This window comes from Cottoperca gobio, chromosome 4 (assembly GCF_900634415.1).
Source record: "Cottoperca gobio chromosome 4, fCotGob3.1, whole genome shotgun sequence".
NCBI lineage: Eukaryota > Metazoa > Chordata > Actinopteri > Perciformes > Bovichtidae > Cottoperca > Cottoperca gobio.
The window spans coordinates 19457406-19477083 of NC_041358.1; the positions used below are offsets into that span (position 1 = coordinate 19457406).

The 19678-nt window shown below is 41.5% G+C and overlaps 1 protein-coding gene across 12 annotated transcripts in view; it reads left to right on the plus strand.

Annotated features, from left to right (window-relative positions):
- Positions 1-361: 361 nt before the first annotated feature.
- Positions 362-19678, plus strand: part of adgrl2a (adhesion G protein-coupled receptor L2a) — a 90806-nt gene continuing 71489 nt past the window's right edge. For 5 of the 12 annotated variants that reach the window (XM_029429003.1, XM_029428999.1, XM_029429006.1 and 2 more), the window contains exon 1: positions 383-1169. The gene's annotated coding sequence lies outside the window, so the exon portion shown is untranslated. Of the gene's footprint in view, positions 1170-19678 lie in introns of all 12 variants that reach the window. The other 7 variants (XM_029429001.1, XM_029428995.1, XM_029428997.1 and 4 more) reach the window with 5 other exon arrangements.

A 19678-nucleotide genomic window follows, 5' to 3' on the forward strand; every position in this document is an offset into this window, starting at 1 on the left:
TTTGAAAAACTGCTTGGCTCCACACACACACACACACACACACACACCCACACACACACACACACACACACACACACACACACACACACACACACACACACAATTGGCTCCATGCACCAGCAGCAGCTTGACCACTGCTGCCTGGGCCAGTGTGTTATCCTGTGGGGCCAGTTGGAGTGAGCATTACATTACTTCCATGTTCCTTTTGATGCTTGGTAGTATTACAGTAGAATAAGTCCTCTGTCATTGGTTGAATAGGCTGGACTGCCTACTGTGACAGAGCATGGGCCTCTCATGCCCAAAAGGAAGGCAGTGATGCATCTCTAAGCAGAAAAGGGGGGCAAACATAATAATCCTTTCTGTATGACGTAGCTGAATCTTCTCTTTTAGTTTAAAAAAAATTCTGAGCTGATTCCTGTCCGGCATGACAATAAGTTGATGTGATTAGTCTCCTGCACAGAACTAGACTCCGAGTCAGCGCGGATGTGGAGTCCATGTCAGGTTTTAGTGGTGTCCTCCGCTCAGACAGCTCCTGCAGACGGCAGCCTGCTCTCCACTGCACTGGCGCTGTTTACTGGAAGCCCGCTCCGCGCTGCTTCCACCAAGTGTCTCAACACTGTGAGCGGGATCTTTTCCAGAGGCGAGCCGCTGAAACTTGCACCAGTCTTCACAGACTTATTCAGGAGGAGCCAGGAGAGCAGCGTTGGCGGTTAAAGTAGCGGAGAGCGGTCTTTTCCCCCCCCTTCAACAGACACTGAAATCCCCACACTCTGTCCCTCTCAGTCACTCTGTCTTTTTTCTTTTTTTTGGGTCCCCGAGCTCCGCTTCTTGTTTGTTGTCGCTGCTTCGGGAGTGAGCGGAGAGCCGAGAATAGATGAGACGCTCAGAGGTGCATGAGGTGCTGATGAGTCGGGACTGAGCGCACCTTGCTTGCCATGGAAGTGCGTGTCCGGTGCAGGGGAATGTACGCGCTGAGAGGGGGACCTGCCGTCTGATAACCAGCCTCTGTCCCAGATAAGGCGAGCATGCCTCAGACCTGCATACTCACTCTCTTCGCTGCAGAGGAGTTCCCATCAGACTGTCTTTCCACAATCTGACATTTTTGTTTACCATTCACAACCCTACTGACTTCATTTCAGCCTGTTTGGCTTCACTGCTTTTCAAGAGAGGTAAGTTTTTTTCTTCCTTTTACACTCTAGTCCCATCACCGTTCTTGTAAATGTGACACGGCTATATTGAAGAGTTGTTGTGGAGTGTACGAACTTTTATTTCATTGCTCGGTCACTTTATTGCCTTGCATTTGATTTCGGTACTCATTTTTTATAATAACAAGACATTACTCAAGTCTCGCAGTGCATTTTTATTTTAGCTAAGGCCTACTTTTTATAAGTAAAAAAAAAAAAAGGTCAGATTTCATAAGGACGAACATCATTTAGTTTGTACTAATGGATACAGCTTTTGCACAGGGCACCTCTTTTTGTAGTAGTAATTTAAATGGACCGAGAGGTACCGTGGTTAATTGAAAAATGGTTAATCAAAACATAACCAGATGTGGATTGATTTGTTCGGCTGCCGAGTTTGGCTGAATGGAAACTATTAAAAAAGTGGGGGAGCAGCGCATTTATATGAACCTGAACATGTAAAGCACCATTTAATTGGAATGTATGCCTCCAGAGTTGAAGTGTAGTTTGTTGGTGGTGCTGGTCACTGAGGCTTTTTTTTTAATCCACTGATGGTCTTGTTGGTTTGAATAGGGATTTATGCTGGAAGCTTTGACCTGAGAAGCGATGTCGGTGTGATTCTTGAGAGCATTCACAGGCTAATCCATTGTAATTGGGGCTAGACTATTTGTCCAAAGAAAGAAAAGAAAGAGAAAAACCAGTCAAGGCTCAACTACCAATGTAATAATTACTTTTTTTTGCCAGAAAGAGAGCGAGAGCTTGTGATGCAACGGAGCTACAGGCGTAGGAAATGTCATGGAAATCAAAGGGACAAACACAAATGAAAACGTATTTTTTTTAAATGCGGAATTTTTGGCTGCTCAGACTTAACTCAATACAAGTCGTCGCAGAGTGGCAGTAAAATTAGATCCTTTTACTGCACATTTATTATTTAAGCATACCGATTCCGAACGCGTTTCGTCAACCATGTGTTAAAGAGTAGTCTAGGCAGCAGGAGCGCACACGCGGTGTGTGTGCCTCTTCTGGCCCGAGAAACACACCGCGGCCAGCCGGTGATGCATGGCAGCCCGGAGCACAGCAGCAATCTTCAGTGATCGATCAGCAGACTGGGATACATTTAGCCCCGGTCTTCACATGCCCTCAGTTTTTTTTGTTTTGTTTTTTGGTTGTATGTCTGATTTTAAGAGAGAGGGAGCTACAAATTCCTGCATGAATTAGAGTCCATGAATGTGTCTCATTTCTCTGTTTGGTCTAATATCTCTGAAGAACACATTCATCATAGCTGCTCATCAGAGGACTATACAGCAGCCGTAAAATGTGACATTTGTTGAGTAAAAATAAATAAATCAAATAAGCATTTAAAGTCCTGATTGAATAGGCACAACCTTTTCTAAGACTACTTTCTTGAGACATAGCAAGCAACATAATAGAGTATGGAGTGTATTATCTCCTTTTCCATACATACAACAGTGACATTCAGCTGAATACAAAGGCTGCCTATTTGTGAATAAGTGTTGAGTTTTCAGGAATGTGTCAGAAATACACACTTTAATCAGGCTCCATGAGCTACACATTCTATTCAAGCCTCTTTTTTGGGGAACTCTTATTTAATTTCATGTAAAAAAAAAAATGTTTCAATTAATGCAAGTGCAAATTCCAGCTGTTTGGAAGAAGACATTAGCATATCAAAGTGGTCATAGCCTTTTCACAATAGAAGGGAGTCGTATTTTATACCACGGGTTTTGGCTGAGCCTGAAAGGCTTGAGAGAGTGTGTGAGCTGGTAAAACTAAAAGACTTGTGTATCTCCCCTCTTGCTTGTAAGTAGGTCCGCACGACATCTTGTGTATAACATAATCTCACTTGTATTTGTTTGTCTGTTGGTGTGAGAGAATATGTCAGAGCTTTCACACAGCAGGGTAATAGTACAGTGACTCACAAACAGTAAAAGTGTGTGTGGGGTGGGAAACATAAAAAAAAAAAAGACATTAAATTCTTAAACTTTCATTAGAAAGCATTAATTCTTCACTAATACAGTGGCAATTTGTGTTGGTCAGCACCTGTAAAAACAGGTGCTTATTAGAAATAGTGCAAACTAGTTGTGAATGCGGATTAAAGAAGGAAACCATGTTCTCGGATGTCTCTTGTGTTATATCTCCAGCTTCGAGCATGTCATTATGAGCGTTTTACCATTGAGTCCCATGTGAGAGAGAGTACCTTTTTCAGTCTATAGCCTTGTTTCAGTGGAAGTGCGTCCGGTTTCAAAGAACTGCAGCTGCTCTTGATCTGCCAGAGCACCAGATTGCTCCTCTTTGCTTGTGCGTTCATCTCTACTCGCAGATCAATACAGCCAAGCACACTTCTATATGGGTTTTTTGGCGAGACAAAGTCATACATATCACTGTATTCTCCACTCTTTAAGTGACACTCTTGCAGCAAACAAGACTATTAAGGTTCAGTGAGTGTGATTGGGTGAGTTGGGTTGAATGCATCCAAATTTGTGACATTACATGTTGCTTTCATATTCGCCCCCCCTCCCCTCCAGAACAGCAGCTAAGGTTTTGTGATATCTACGGATATCTGACTGGTGCATTAAACAGATCATAAGAATTTCTGATTTTTGTATTATAACAAGCCAGGCACTTCCACTCTGGCTTTATTAAGGTAATTTGTTATTTATTTAATTCAATAAGAGCGCGCACACTGATCGATGGCAACATTTTCTCACTTTGTGTTTGCGTTGTCTTTGTCTGAGCAGCGATTGGTCCATATGACTGATTTAAAGGTTGCACTGTGTCTGAATGGATTGTTTGCGCTAGTGTTACGCAATATGGGATGTCGTGCCTTTATTCACGGTGAACACCACCCTAGCTACTCCATATCAAAATCAAGCAAATCATGGAGCTTGTGAATGCGTCAGAAGTAGAGGATTGCATGGACTTAAATCATTTAGATTTACATCCCATTGCTTATTTGGCGTGTACATTGTGGGTTTGTGTTTTCAGATGCAATCTTTGCTGTTGCTAAACCACCTACATGGAGTCATACTGAGCAGATAACTGCTTGCCATTAAAGGGAAGAAACAAGGCTGTAAAAGAAAGCTATGGCAAATTTGATATAACGTGCAGGCCTTTGGTGGGCCAAAAAACCTCCCCTTTCATGACTGATTTTATTTTACGATTGGCAATCAGTAAAGCGGTGTGCGCCGGTGTGTTTCCCTCCCTGCCATTTTGTGAAACATTTGTTTCCACTTGCCAAAGGCCTCTGGTGCGGCGGGGGATTTGGTGCCCCTGAAATGGCAGGTGAAACTTTCTGCTTGCCTAAATAATTTTGTAGCAGAACATTACACAGCAAGGACATAGTCAGCGGAACGTAAGGGTCAATTCAAACTCTGGTGACAAGAAACAACAGCAATATGAGCCGATGGCTCTCACATTGTGCCGTTTAAGTGGCAGCCTCCCTGAGCATATCTGGCATCTCTTTTTTTGTGCGTCACTCATTTTATGATTGACTGAAAAGTATTTAGAAGAAAAGGAAGCGCAAACCTACGTCGTAAAAATGGTCCACTGGTCATAAAACGATTGGGTGCAACATATTGGCCTAGTTTCTGATCGTAGCTCGTGTATCTTACATCATGTTGAAAACACTACCTGGGTTTCGGATAAGATATGCTGTGAGCCATTAGCAGTGTGTGTTTAGGTCACTCCCAATACAGTCTGTCAATAGAGCGTTGTGCAAAGAGACTCCATGATTTTATCACCATATTGGGATTTTGTTTTGCACATTATTATTTCACAGGTTCAAATTAGAGCAATCAATTCAGTTTTGAAAAGTATTTATCACTTGGATAATTTCTAAAAAAAATGTGCAAATTAAAAACACATTTGTAATTATTGAAAAATGTTATAACGAATGATAATTACATTTTATACACGCTAGGTTTTTTTTTGATCATTTAACTTTAACGTTGATTCTCTTTATAATTAAGACTAACAATAAAGACGACACACACACACACACACACACACACACACACACACACACACACACACGTACACGTACACAATGACCCTGTCTCATTCTTCGTGCTATATGAACAAGACTTGTCTTTATCTGTGCACAGCTGCAACACTATTTGGGAAAATATTCAATTTCTGTGTGACAGAGGAGAACCTAGGAGGCAAGGCTCTAAGCAAACAGCAGTTATTGCGGCTCTGCCATAGCAGCCGAGAGCAAGGCCTGGCTGGGAGAGAGGGGGGATCTGCGGACGTCTGCCAGGGGAAGGAGTAATGTCTCGGCTGGATTATAGGAGAGCGAAGCACTTCCACACTTAAAAGCCCCGTTTTCCAACAAGACAGGGCTGTTATTTAGGGACGGTGGGGGTAAACACACCAGCGCAATATATTTCCTCTATATAAGCTGCTGCTGTCCTTGGCAATTGTGACTGAATGCAAGTGAGATGGGTTTTTACTCCTCGTGCCTTATTTTATTTTTTTATAATTTTATGTTGGGCTGTGGGTGTTCTTGACATTGCTCCAGCGAAGTGCAAAAATGGTAAGCAGCATTCAACATTAGAATATCACTTTGAATGGCAGTGTGTTTTTTGTTTTGTTCTTCCTAACGGTGCTGTACATACAATGTAGCTGTGGCTGTCTATAAAATGATTTGCATACCTATTGAGTTATATACTATTTAGCAATTAAGTGGACCACGGCACTCTCCCAGAATACTGAATGCAAAAGCATGAAGTAGCAATAACCAACTAAAACTACTTTTTTTTTTTAACCACCAATCATATGTCTTCCAATGGGTGACATTGGAACTGAGATCGGGTTATGATTCGCTGGTTCTTTTAACGTGTATGCACATTGATATACTGAGAGCGCTTTAATTCAGAAAGCTACTGTAGACGCTTCATCTATATGGAAGTCTGCATGTTGGGAGTGCCGTTTTCAAAGCAACATTGATTTTTGAATGATCAAATACACCGAACTGACAACAAAGAAGTCAAACTCTTAAAAAAAAACTCACTCCAAATCACTGTGCATTGGCTACTTTGCAGCTGAAATCTTGCCAGAGGCACTTTACAGCTAATGTTTTTGCTCACTTTTTAAAGTGTATGCATCGCCACATATTTCATTCTATACGCTTATTTGGTCATCTGGTTGCTTTTTAAAGTCTGAGGCTTTGATAAATTATATTTTATTGTACAGTATTTAGTTTAGGGAGTGTGGAAGCTTTGTTCTCGTATCGTAGTTGCCAAGTCAGATGGAGTTGAGCGTCTGGCCTGGGAGTTTCAGAGGAATATCACAGGCATGGTAACTTGCTAAAAACTAAGCTAATCAACAAAATAATTGTCTGTTCAATTGCTACCATGCCAGAGACATCAAACACAGTCGAGGTTGAAAAAACAATCAAATTATCTCTTAATGATTGCTCACGCTGACAGACGAGCGCTTGTAACATTTTTTTTGCTTGTAGGAGACATATGTGGGGAAGAATGCACTTTGAGGTCGCTCGCTCATAAATTCTGTGTACATTTTTATAATCTGCATAGATATCCATAATCACCTGTAATGAAAACAATTTAATCTTATTATGTGGTTTTTGGCATTGAAACAGAGAGAACTATATTAGTCTATTAATTTCCTGCAGAGAATCATGAATCCTGCTGCTTTTATCCTCGTAGTACCCTCCATGTGTGGTCCACAAAAAATGTTTCTGTTTCCTCTACAGACTAAAGTTTGGCACCCATGTCTTCTCTTCTCTTTCTCTCTCTCTCACTCTCTCTCTTGCTCTCTCTCTCTCTCCCTCCCTCCCTCCCTCCTCCCTCCCTCCCTCTCTCCCCTTTCTCTCTCTCTTTCTCTGTCTTTCTCTCTCTGCGTAGATAATGTCTCTGCAAATGATTTAACCGCCCTCGTTGAGGCTCCTTCCAGTAATTGAACAAGCAGAGACTGGGTGCTTTACAGGAAAACAATAGTCATATTATCTCAGATCTCCACTGCTCTGAGATTCAACAACACACTACCTTGGATTGGACTTTGCCGACTACTTGGAGGGTCTGAATTGAAGAAAAGGAATCAGGTTTGCTTTCTCTCTCCGCAAAATAAATAAATAAATAAAATGGATGCCATTAATTTTTATGTAGGCGTTGATGTATTGAAAGTGTCGCATGATTGGAATGCATGTCTTGCGAGATGTACCTGGGGGGGGGGGTAAAGTGCAGCCTTGGGTGCTACTTGGTGCAGCCTTGACTTAAGAAGCATGCGCGGGAAAGAGACTTGCTAATAATTAATCAGAAATGTGTGTTGACAAACAGTGGCAATGCTTTTCAGCAATAATCAAACAATTAGAAACATGTGTGCTAATTATTTGAATTATTAGATCATTTTAAATAAACACATTTATCCACAATGTGCACACAGTCATAGTAATATTAATATCATTATTAATAATAATTTTATTAATAATAATAATAATATGCTTTTGAAATACAAATCCCTTTACGTGAAGATATGTCTCAAACCCCTATATTTCAGCATGATTGTTCAAGGTTGGAATTTGTTTAGTTTTTTGGCAGAGCAAGGGGAGCTTTGATTGTGTTGCTGTGGAGCAGAATTGACCTTGTGTGTCAGAATGAGCATTTTCTACGTCTTGTTTCATACAGAGCACTCTTAGACTGAATTGGCCTTAGGAGGAGTTGTTCTTGACAGAGATGCATTGTTTCAGGCAGCCAATAAACCACTGCACTGAGTGGCTACATCTGTGAACCTCATCTTGACTACAGTGTGGGGCTAGCAACAACACGGCAACTGTCACAGCTGCACCTGCTGCTGTCTCAGTACAGAGCTTCCCTCTCTGTTGCCCATAGAACCGTATCACTCTCCTCTCCGTGACAAGCCAAAGGCAATGGTCTCTGCTTAGGTCAACTGGAGAGAAGCTTCTTGGGAAAACACTTGAAAACAAGGGGACAAAATGTCAGTCCTGAAAAGAGATGTTAAAACAAAATTTCTGCCCTGAGGGCCAGGATTTGGTTTTTGTGGAACTTGGCTGTGAAAATGTGCATTTGTCCAGCTACAGTAACAGTATAGGGTTTGATATGACCGCAATGTGTCTCACCCTGATATTATAAATGAGGAATAGAGATACATGGAGCTGACTCTTCTGTACACACACCGCCCTGTTTGTGTATTGAGGCCATTCAGAAGATGATCTGATCAGCTGAGAAGAGATTCAGGAGCATTAAAGGCTTTTAAATCTCATATGTACTCATATTTGCTACGCTGCTGTAAAAAGTAACAACGCTAAGATCTAGTATTGGAATGATTAAACCTCCATTTTTGCACACACTTTTTTTGTGGTTCAGTGAATACCTGAAAGACAAAACAAGAGGCAAGAAATATCTAGCTGAAAAAAAAGACTATTAGATCATCATGCTGTCTCAGAAAAAGATTATTGGAGGGGAACAATGCAGAGAGGATTTTCAGCAAACAGAAGTGATGCAACATGTCCACTTTCCTGCCAAATTGAACTTAGGAGTGTGAAAAGCATTGCAGGGACACGAGCAGTATGGCTGACGTGAATGCAGATAGTGTGGGATTAACACAGGGGAAGATTGAGCGACATTGGCCGGTGACGTTTCTTTACAGCTTTGCTTGTACAGCTGTGCCAGGCCTGGCATTCACTGCTGCCTTTTGGATCCAACTCCTCCTCCACTGCCGGGGGGTTAAGTAATGAACATCTTAAATACTGCAGATAAGTTGAGCTAGTACTGAATGTGTGTGTGTGTAGATGGAGACATCAAATTATTCATGTATTTATAATGAAAATTGGAATGCTGAATATTGACACCTCAGTGTGTCTGTATGATTTGATCTTTTTGGCATTTGCACAGGAAAAATGCCGTATACAGGCTGCCCTAGTCATTCATTATGCCTCCTTCTAAATGAGGTGTGAGGCGGCTCTGCTGGTGTGAATTCTGCCATAAATCACACATACCCTGACTGCTTTATCCATTAGACCGACCTGTTTGTCTTCTTCAGCTACTCCGTCTCTAGAAACTTGTTTTAATAATTAAGACGAGTGTGAGAACTGAAGCATCTACTTCACACCTGGTGTGACACATAGATGTGGAAAAAAGAAGAAATGGAATTAGCCACAAAATGACAATACAGTTGAGTATAAACTTTATTGTAGATTACACCAAATTAAAGCTACTGTCATGATTTTATTGTTAGTCCTGAATCACTGTTCCCCTTTATTTAATGAAAGAAATATTACATTTTATTATTGCGTCGCTGTCCTATGAAGTCTACGTATCAAACAACTTGTTTTTAGCTTTGTGACTCAGCTAAATGGGTTATTTAGCAGTCGTTTTTTTTTTTAAACAGTTCATAAAGAAAAACTTAATTCAAATTTTGAGATACGCATCAAAAAATGTATCTTGTCACTGTTCATCAAACCATTTTAAAAATAATAATTATGTTACGCAGTGACCCATCTATAGAGCAATAGACAAAGACCCTGGATTTACTCAGACTGCTTAAAAAAAAAGTCAGGTTTCAGGTTTTACAGAGTGTTTTATGTAGCTGACTGCAACTACATAAAAACAGTCCATAAAAACAGAATTTACTTTTTGAAGAACCTTCATTATTTGGAGATGGATGACACAGATTGGCCGACATCGTCTATTAAATGAAATGCCGAAAAAGCCAATAACGGCAAGCAAATATAACATTTTGAATCTTTATCTACAATATCCCCGTTTGTGCCCTCGTAAAAAAAACGACAAATAGGAACATGAAAGCAAGGTTAAATGATGACGGGACAGAAAGCCCAGAGCAAGCTGCACACATTCTCAAGTACTGCATCTGTGCCCGGCAACACATGCTTCATTTTTAGTTTCAGCATCACCAGCTGAACCAATGTGATAAGTGCTATTCTCTAGTAGTTGATGAAAATAGGAAAGAAAGCAGGGTAAAGAGGACAGTCAAATGGGAGTAGGGGAGGGGGGGGGGGGGGGGGCGGGGGGGTAGAAACGGGTCCATTTTTGTCGTTGCAAAGAGTGGAGCCAGTTGCATTTCCGTCATTCATCAGCCCGAGCTGATTACGAGTGAGTCTAGAGTGAGCTGACAGGATGCGGCTCCTGCAGCCATTACCATCAGAAATAGGTCCTGCAGGCCCGGGGGTAGACGTGGAGCTGCAGCATCGAAGAGGCCGAGACCTGCCTAAAAGGATGGAAAGGTTTGCCATGTTTTGCTCGACAACATCTATTTAGTTTAGAAGTGAGGTAGCACATAACATATTGGCTCTAAAAGATCTGCCGATGATAAACCCAAGGAAATGATGCTCTGTAATTGGTGCTTTTGAAAATGTAGCAACCAGAAACTGAGTCGTAACAATCAGCGAGAGATGGTGAATGTTGCAGACACCGCAACGCCTACTCACTTTACTGCGAAGGGATCTTTTATTCTCTCACCTGAAAAGGCTCATAGGCTCCTGTGCATAATGGAAGCAGTGTAGCTAAGGGAGGGGTGTGAAGACATCGCTCCTGGGCAATATTCTGTAGTCACTGCCACAATACTCTCTCAGCTGTATTCTGGGTATTTAAACTTTCACAGAAGTTAAACACTTTGTTTTGCCAGACAGAAATATGTAATGAAGCTTTCAGAACCCGATTCATACAACTGGAGCATGCAGTGATAGCCCCAAACAAAAGTGCTAATTGACACTGAGGATATTTTTGGTGTGTAAAACATTGAAGCATGACGGAGATGAACAGTATTTACAGGACGGGGCTGAATATGTATCAGCTAGACAAGAATATCTCGTTTGATGTCGCAGTGAATCGATGCTTTTAACCTGTGCTTGTTATACACACGCCTTGGTAACCCTATGTCGAATGTAAATCAAGACGATGCTTTTAAAGCCGATATTTGTGATGCTTTTCTTTTCATTTTCTAAATCGGTAAATCATTAATGTATCCATTTGTGATACTGCTACTGTAAAACACGTAGGTGAGAAGTGTTGATGGACATTTCATGAATCGTTAGGTTGAACCTGCCCTGGTTGAACGTAAAGTATAACAATGTTTTCTATAATCAAGCATGAACCCTGTCTTATCACAGTTAACTAGCCGGAGCTTTTGCGTGTGTTCAATGATTGATTTTCAAAAACATTGCTGCGGAGGGCGGCGATAGCGAAAGATTCGACTCTTAACTGTAAGTGTGAATCGAACAGTCTCCTACGTAAGCATCCGATTGCACTGTAATTCATCGAGACAATATTAATCGTGTCAAATACAAAACTCTTTGCACATTAGAAAGTGCATCTCCTTCTCTTATGTCACCTTTTATGTTTCCATACTCCTCCGATCGCGACAGCTTATGCACAAAGAAAAAATAAATGTTGATTATGTTAACAGAACGAGGTCAAGGAAAGGTAAAACTTTTTTATTGTGTATAATCTACAGGCTATTTTAGTCAAATGAAACATAATCTTCTATCTACACGGCTCTGAATATTGCATAGTGTCAAGAAACCGCCTCACAGAGACGCTTGTTGTTGTTCAGAGGATCATTTTCCTTCCCAGCGAGAGCCCTTGTCCAAGTATCACCTTCTCTCCCAACATGGGACTTTGTTATCACACTCACTTCATATTCATAGTGAGTCTTATTCTCCTGTCATTATTGTGTGTAACTTAGAGCTGTAGCAATTACACTTCAGTGGATTACCTGCGCAGAGATACAGAGATTAAAATCTCTGCTTCATACTACCTCCAGCGTGGCGGTTCAAAGGTGCGACCCGCACTGCAATCCGCTGTCGTTTGGGAGAGCACGAAATTGGTCAACCTTTCAGAGTTTGTTTGGGAATTTGAATCCCTTTGGTATTCAAAACAGGAGGGCCTTATGACAGGGAGATAATTTCCTGGTGAATGTTTTATCGCAGTCCGCTTGACAGTCTCCTGTATCTGTCTGCTCGCTCTCTCTCTCGCTCTCTGTCTCTCTCTCTCGCTCTCTCTGTCTCTCTCTCTCTCTCTCTCTCTCTCTCTCTCTCTCTCTCTCTCTCTCTCTCTCTCTCTCTCTCTCTCCTTCTCTCTCCTTGTGTCTTTAGATTCCCTGACTTTGGTCCAGCTAGTCGTAGAAAGAGAGAGAGAAAAAAGAAGAAGAAGAAAAAAGAAAACCCTGTTTGTTTTTCTCCCTTTTGTTATCACAAAAGAGCAAACACATATTAAACATACACAAGGTGCAGAAGCAGTGATTGCTGTATCTGCTGTCCCACTGTGGGTGGCGGGGGACGATAACATAAGCCACAGACCCATTTCCATTTTTTTTTTTTTTAATCATGTCAAGCCTAAATCACGGTCAGTTGGAAGCGGGCATATTCTTAAAAATAAATATTTTTAACCCACTCTTTTAATCATATTCCTCCTGTGGTATGCCATGTGTTTAGATTTGGACAAAGGGAAAGTACAGCGGCTTTCGCTCTCATCTATTGGATGTAAGCCAAGTGTTTGCTTGATGACATCTCTGACATCCAAAATGAAGTTAAGATTTATTTAAAAATCTTTCTCTCAGTGCCATAGAGGCTGATCCATTGTACAGTGAGCAGGCAGGAGTGAGATCCTGTAGCACCTTAGTTAATAAAAGAGGGGGTTGGAATGAGCCAATCTGAGCTTGTTTGCATCACAATCCCCCACACAGTGCTGATGTTATGCTAATGAACACTGTGGGCTCAGCCCCAAAGCTGTCCTCTCTCTTTCACAGCTGAAAGTGGGGAGAGGGCAAGGAGTAGTGACACTGAAACTGCACGAGAAAAATCTAATGATGTAGCCTGAAAATTCATAGCGACTTAAATGACTCTATGTTGTAATGTCGCTGTGTATAAATGTAGAATTAGATGTTTTCTTTTTGTTTTGTTTTGAAACATTTTCGGTTGAGAATACATTTCATGTTATTGCGTGTAAAACGCTAATTTCTGAGCCTTTTTATACATTGTCTCTCTGTATTTGAAAAACAAAAACAAAAAACATTGCTAATATACCGTCATCAGGTTGAACAAGCACCATTACCTGTCAGGGCAGAAATGATTGAAGATTTAGGGCTGACAAGTGATTGCATTCAGGAAAAGACTACACCCACTTCTTTTGTCTGAGCTTCCTGACGAGACACAGTGCTATACCTTGTTTTAGGTCGACGTACGCCGCTTCCCCTTGTCTGACAAAAGCATTCGAGCTATCTTTTTTAGATTGAAAATAGATATGGCAGCGCTTGGGTTAGAAATGTGCTAGAATGAAGAAGGCTACAGATCCACTCTACTGCGGGAATCATTTGTGTAGTATTGCTTCTGTTGTAGGGGTTAGATCCTTGTGCTGTTTGCTATTTTAGTGAAGGCTGAGATTATGTGGTGTCCCTTATTTTGTCTGTGTTTGTCCCTCCCCTGAGCCACAGAAAGGTTGGCCACGTTATGCACAATGCCTCTAATCTGAAAGAATTAGCACCCTTCAAAAATCTAAATACCCACCACTTAAGAAACACAAGTATTGCTTTCCGGGGGTGATTTCAGAAATATTCAAAGACAGGGCATCTTTCTCTATGCTTTCTTGAACAAATGTCTACTGAGAGAAAGATATATAACGGGTGCTCAAGTGCAATGATGAGGTGAATCCAGGTAACAGCTCGTATTAAGCCATTGTTCAATGTCCCAGTCACAAAGGAGGAGATGTAGCTCAACAAGCAAAGGGATCCACGAAGAGAAGAAAAATTGAGATGTGGAGTGTGCGAAATAGGCTATGACTCAAAAGAAATTCACTTAATGACACATCTTTCATTCAAGGTGGAATTAAAACAGTCCCTCTTGTTTTTTTTGTTGGGTCCCAGAGATAATTGCTCAGTTTCTCTTTGGTTGTTCTCATTGCTCAAAGGAAAAGACACGGATGAATGGCTTATTTTCATTCTTGTTCCGCTCCCGTTTCTAAACGCGTCTCTCTGAAGTCATCTTCTCCATTACTTTCTTCATGTTTTGTGTTGCTGCCCACTACCTTAAAAATTAATAATCCTGTTTAATAACGCCTCACGATCACAGTGCATTATTGATGGTGAGGTCTTTAATAGAAGGATGAAGCCGGGTTTTTAACCATTCGGCTGCTCATTTTGAAAGGGGGAGGGAGGTGGGCCACAAAAGCTGCTTACTGGTGCGTTTCCAAGTAAATACGGCACATTATTATCATAGACTAAAACCAGGCCCTGTGCATCCGAAAGGCCCTCGGTCTCCTTTCTGCAAACAACCGTGTTGTTTTAGATTTAGAGTGACAACGCTAAAAATAAATAAGTGACACAAGCTGCCGAACTCAATAACAGTTTTTCAGTGAATGTGACCTCACAAAGCAAATCTCTGATCTCAACTGTTTACTCGTTCGCCATAGTAGAGTTTCAAGCATGCAAGCAACACGAGTCACTCGGACACTTTTTTTTTACCACACTGCGGATGTGCGGTTGTTCATTGTCCCCACTGCTTGACATTGCTGAGCCTCATTGTATTCTTTTTTTGTTGCATGAAAACAGCAATGATCGTACTCATGCTGAAATTGAGAAGATGAGTTCGGGAGAGTGTCTGGGCCAACTGCCGAACTCAGTTTGTATAATCCCCTGATTTGTTTGGACTAATTTAGCCATAGCAAACTGGATCACACAACAAATGTTTCTTTTCTGGTGTCCTAATGTGCTCTCCGACCAACAACCCCGCAAAGTATTTATGTGCACGTACTAATTGGGTTTCTGGACAGGGGAGTATACACTACATATTGCATGCACTCTGTGTATTCCAAGGTGGATTTGTGCCGTGTCAAGGACTTATTGGACTTGATTGGCAGGTACTATCACCATGATATTGCCCATATAATGGCAGGGCTCCCATTCCTGACCTTCCTATTTATCTAGCTGTATTAATGTCAGCCTATTAATTCCTAAGCGGAGGAACATTTGGCAAAGACACCGTTTAACGGACCCTGGCTGAATCCTTCTTATCTCAACAGACCTGAAAGGGATAGTTTTGTGCTATCAGCAAGTGGAAATGACATTTTGAAATTTCATTTGAGATAATCCACTTCACTTCCCAGTAAAACATCAAAATTACAAGCAAAAATGTATGGAACCTGTATTAAAAGTTTGTTACCGTGGCAAATCATCTGGCTATAATCCATGTGGACAGACAGGTGTAGGTATCTTTATCTTTGCATTGCTAAAGTGATTATGATGCTATGGATTAAATATATATTCAGCTAGAAGGCAATGTAGCACTCAGTGCCTGGGGATATAGTATAAACTACACCTGAAATAGTTTTGTTTTCTTCACATGAATTTGTTTTTGACAATGCTTCCATTTTTCTTTCCATAAATATTGACGAGTCGGAGTGTTCCAGCGTTTGGCTGGTGATTGCTTTATTTAGTGGCTATATGTCCTGAGGGGGAGTACTCTAATCGATTAATTGAGTGGCTCATAAATATGATCAATGGTGCAAACACTAAGAGCAATGAGCATGACAAGCGCCACGCTTATGTCACACTCTGCGGCTCTCTTGCATGCTACTGTATTTTCTATGGAAGTGTAGCTTGCCTAAGAGCTAGGTAATGATTCATTTAATCCAAACATTATTATCCACAGATTCAAAAAACATTGTTTTTATGTACTCTCAGATGATGAAATGGGTTAGGTAATACCTGAACATGATGGGATCCCAAGACTAAAAGGGATATTTGTCTTAATCAGACACGTCTGCTCTCATATGTTTGAATTATCTGAGATATATTTTTTTGCTCATGATGTTCTGATAAAATGTTGAATAACAGCTTTTACAGAGAACCCCCCGAACCAGAAAAACTTTCCCGCTTTGCTTTGTTTCCCCCTTTCTCCCTCCTTTACCTCCTACATCACCCCGCCCTCAGTCCCCCCTCTAAACTAGCCAAACCGTCCTGCTGCGCAGCATGCGTGTTTGACCTGGTATTTCTCTGGCTGAGCTCCCGTCAGGGCCTGTGTTTGGGGCACCAGCAGTCACACAGTGTTAGGTTGGGTGTCATTCAGCTCCTCTGGCCCTGTGCTGCTCTCAATCATTCCCTCAGCAGAGGGGTCATCCTGTGATTCCTCCCTGCCCCACATCTGACTCAGTGGGGCTCCAGACTCATCCGATCACCAGCCCAATCTCTCCCCTCTGGAGTGTGAATTTTCTGATTTACGCTTGCAAATTGTACATCTTCAGCAGTGTCAAAGTAGGAACACAATATCTTTCGGGAATATATTTCCTCCACAGCTGAGGCTGAGTGTTCTATGACTGAGCCCCGTGTCCCCAGGTATTTCAGTTTTTCCCTCAAAGTGGGTAAGAGAAACAGAGATAAGAGGAGTCTTATAGTTTGTATGAATTCATGTATGAGTATACTGTTGGGAAAACCCAATAGAAACCAAATGTCTTGCCTCCATTCAACATGTGGTGGTCTGTTGGTTCTGATTTACATTTCAGTGAATCTCCGGCCCCATATTTCCCTTCCTTTGCATCCCTGTGATGTTCCGTGACAATTAACATCCCGACTCTTTCTTGAGGTTTGTTGAAAGCTCAGGGGCTAATTCAAGGGTCAAGCAAGACTTGCAAGCTGTCAATCTTTCATTGTAACTCGACTCCCCCTCCCCCAGTCAGGTTCTTTATTCTTGCCCCCTCCCCACCCTCCCCTCTATTCTCCCAGACCTCGTTTTATAGAATGGCCCAACTCTTCTTCTATTCTCCTGTGGCCCTCTAACAGCTAGAGAGGGACAACCAGGAGCTTTGTCTAAGGAGCCTGGCATTCTTTGACATCTGCCTCTTGTTTTCAGACCCCCGCTGCATTCAAATTTCAAACTGTCCTTTTCAATCAGCCCCCCTCCCCTCCCTTCTAATAACCCCCTTCCTCCCAGTTACTAAGCCTTTTATTTTTATTTTCTTAAGAAGGCCAACTGGGTTCCTGCAATTCTAAATTCTGCCACTCAGTTGCCGATTATGAAGCAGTCTGTTGTATTGCGAATATATCAAGCCCACATATGTTTAAAGCCTCTGGGCCCAAGCCCCTGTGGCTTCTCCATTTCTCAGAGTACTTAAGCACATGTCTGCGATGACTTCATATTTAGCCAAAACAGTGCAATGCCTGTTGACATTTTTAGCAATCTGTGCTTAACAATCACAGACAATTGTTAAGGAAAACATTTTGTGTCTGGTGCATTAGAAGCAGCCATGTTGATCATGATGCTCTTCATTGTCTGTCCACCCCTCCCTTCCATATGAACTCCAAACCCCTGCACAACAACACATTGTTGGAGATGCTTAAACCCGTTCTGAGATCACACCCAAGTCGAGGGCTATTTAAGAAAACAGTCAAGGTATGATTGCCGTCAGTTTCTGTTTCATGGCGGTAAAAAGAATAGAAACCCCCAGCTGAGAGGGGAGACCTCGGCACGTTTAATGAGAGCGGCAGTCTTCCTTCAGTCTGCGCCTTTGGTGTCTCAGCATGTTAAACACTCACAGCATGAGACAAAATATATTAAAGTTTAGGACTGTTATCATCGATTTACAGAACACCCATCCCCACATACTAGTGATCTACATTCTGGATTTTTTTCTCATAGCAGGGGGTCTCTCCTGCCTCGGAGGCAAAACTGCGTACACGCATTCCGTCTTTGTTTCTACATTCTGACACAGGAGGTCTGTTGTGCACGCTGCCTCTATTGTTTTTTTTTTACACGAGGCCATGATGACAGGGAAGCAAGAATAATCATATTGATTCAACACTGTTATCTCAGGCTGAGACTTATCATAGTGTGTTGATATTTGTAAACACAAGCACCTGCAGCCACCAAGGAGACACAGATATACTGCTCCAGATGTAATTAATGTTTTAGGGTTAGGGTATTTAATTTGCAAAACTGAGAATTAAAATACTACCTTTTGTTAATAGTCTTGGCAGGTAAGGAGGCAATGTGTTGTGATGGAAGACTTTTGAGTGTTAAACAAGTTTGTGTATCGCACTTAATCCACTGCATTAATCTGTATTGGGACAATCAGTGTGTGCATGTGCTCACTCTAATCATTCGATTACAACCAGAGTAGAGCAACACACTAATTATTGCTACTTCCATTATAGACCTTAACCAGGTTAGCTCACTCGTGTCAAGGTCGTAAGCAGGGTAGGCAGAGCATCAGTCTTTGAAATTGCACTTGGCAGGTATATCCCATAGTTCCCGTGTTTTGATTCTGTGCACGCACCACAGAGGTCACAGAGTGAACCAGATGCAAAGTGGGACTATATTCGATAAAAGAGTGACAAGACTAGGGATGGTGGGAAAATAGAACTAATATTTTTGAGTGACAGTGATACAAATGTAATGCTGCGAACACCTTGAGTGTTTGTGCCCGTGTGAATTTGCATTGTAAAAAAAATTGTTAAAAACAATTAACACCGCAGATGTCCCTCCATTCTCCTATTATTATATTACTTTGTCATGTAAACTTATTACTGGGGAAACTGGGTTATTGTGAACCACGCAAAAACGAATGTGTTACTTCAAACTGGGTTCTCACAGTACATTATTTTGTCAATGACAATGTGATGATTTGAATGGGATTTGTCATCACTCACGTGTAAATGCATGTGCGATCTAAGTATTGTCTTGCTAAGTGGACAAAACAGTATGAGCTAAGACTTGCGCATGGATGAAGTTCCTTAAGCCTATATGTTCTCTATACAGCTTTGTAGTGGAGACAATCTGCTTAAGGCCTCGTTATACTATATGAACCTTGAATGTAGGCTGATTATTTGTAGCCACTTGCCCGATAAACCTAATTAGTGCCCCGTGCACTGATCAGCTCTAAAAGACAAGCGCTAGGGTTTTGTTGGAATCCAACATGTTTGGTCTCTCTGATCAACCTTTATATGACTGCATATTATTCCATTGAAACCAAATACACTGTGGCTGCGTGTACTCTGCTCCTGTTAACCTTTTTCTAAATGGCTCTAAAATTAGAGGTCTCAGGTGAGGCGTAATGTCATACTAGATGAGCTGATTATGGCAGGTTTAATTATAACTTTGTTGGCTCATGTGTGCGCTCCGCATGTTTTTCTCCGTGATGAATTATCACGCTGTCTGAGAACTCAGACGGAATAGATCAAAGACTCCTCAGGTCGTGGAGGGACCAGCCGGAGCTGATTTGTGCAGGTCTGACTGTACAAGACATGACAAACACATTTCCTCACAGTTTAGTTCTCTTATTAGCTGCTAGTGTGATGGAAAACACTCTGCTCCTTGAGTTTTAACAAACAATTGCAGTCCGCATACACAAAAGAAAATGCCCTGTTGTTTTTTAAATGTGTAAAAAAAAAAAATCATTTAAAAAAAACAGTTTCTAATGGGGTCCTATGTGCCTTGTTGCCAGAGTGATGCCATGTCCCATGGTGAATGCGCTAATGGTTCATGGGAGTGAGAG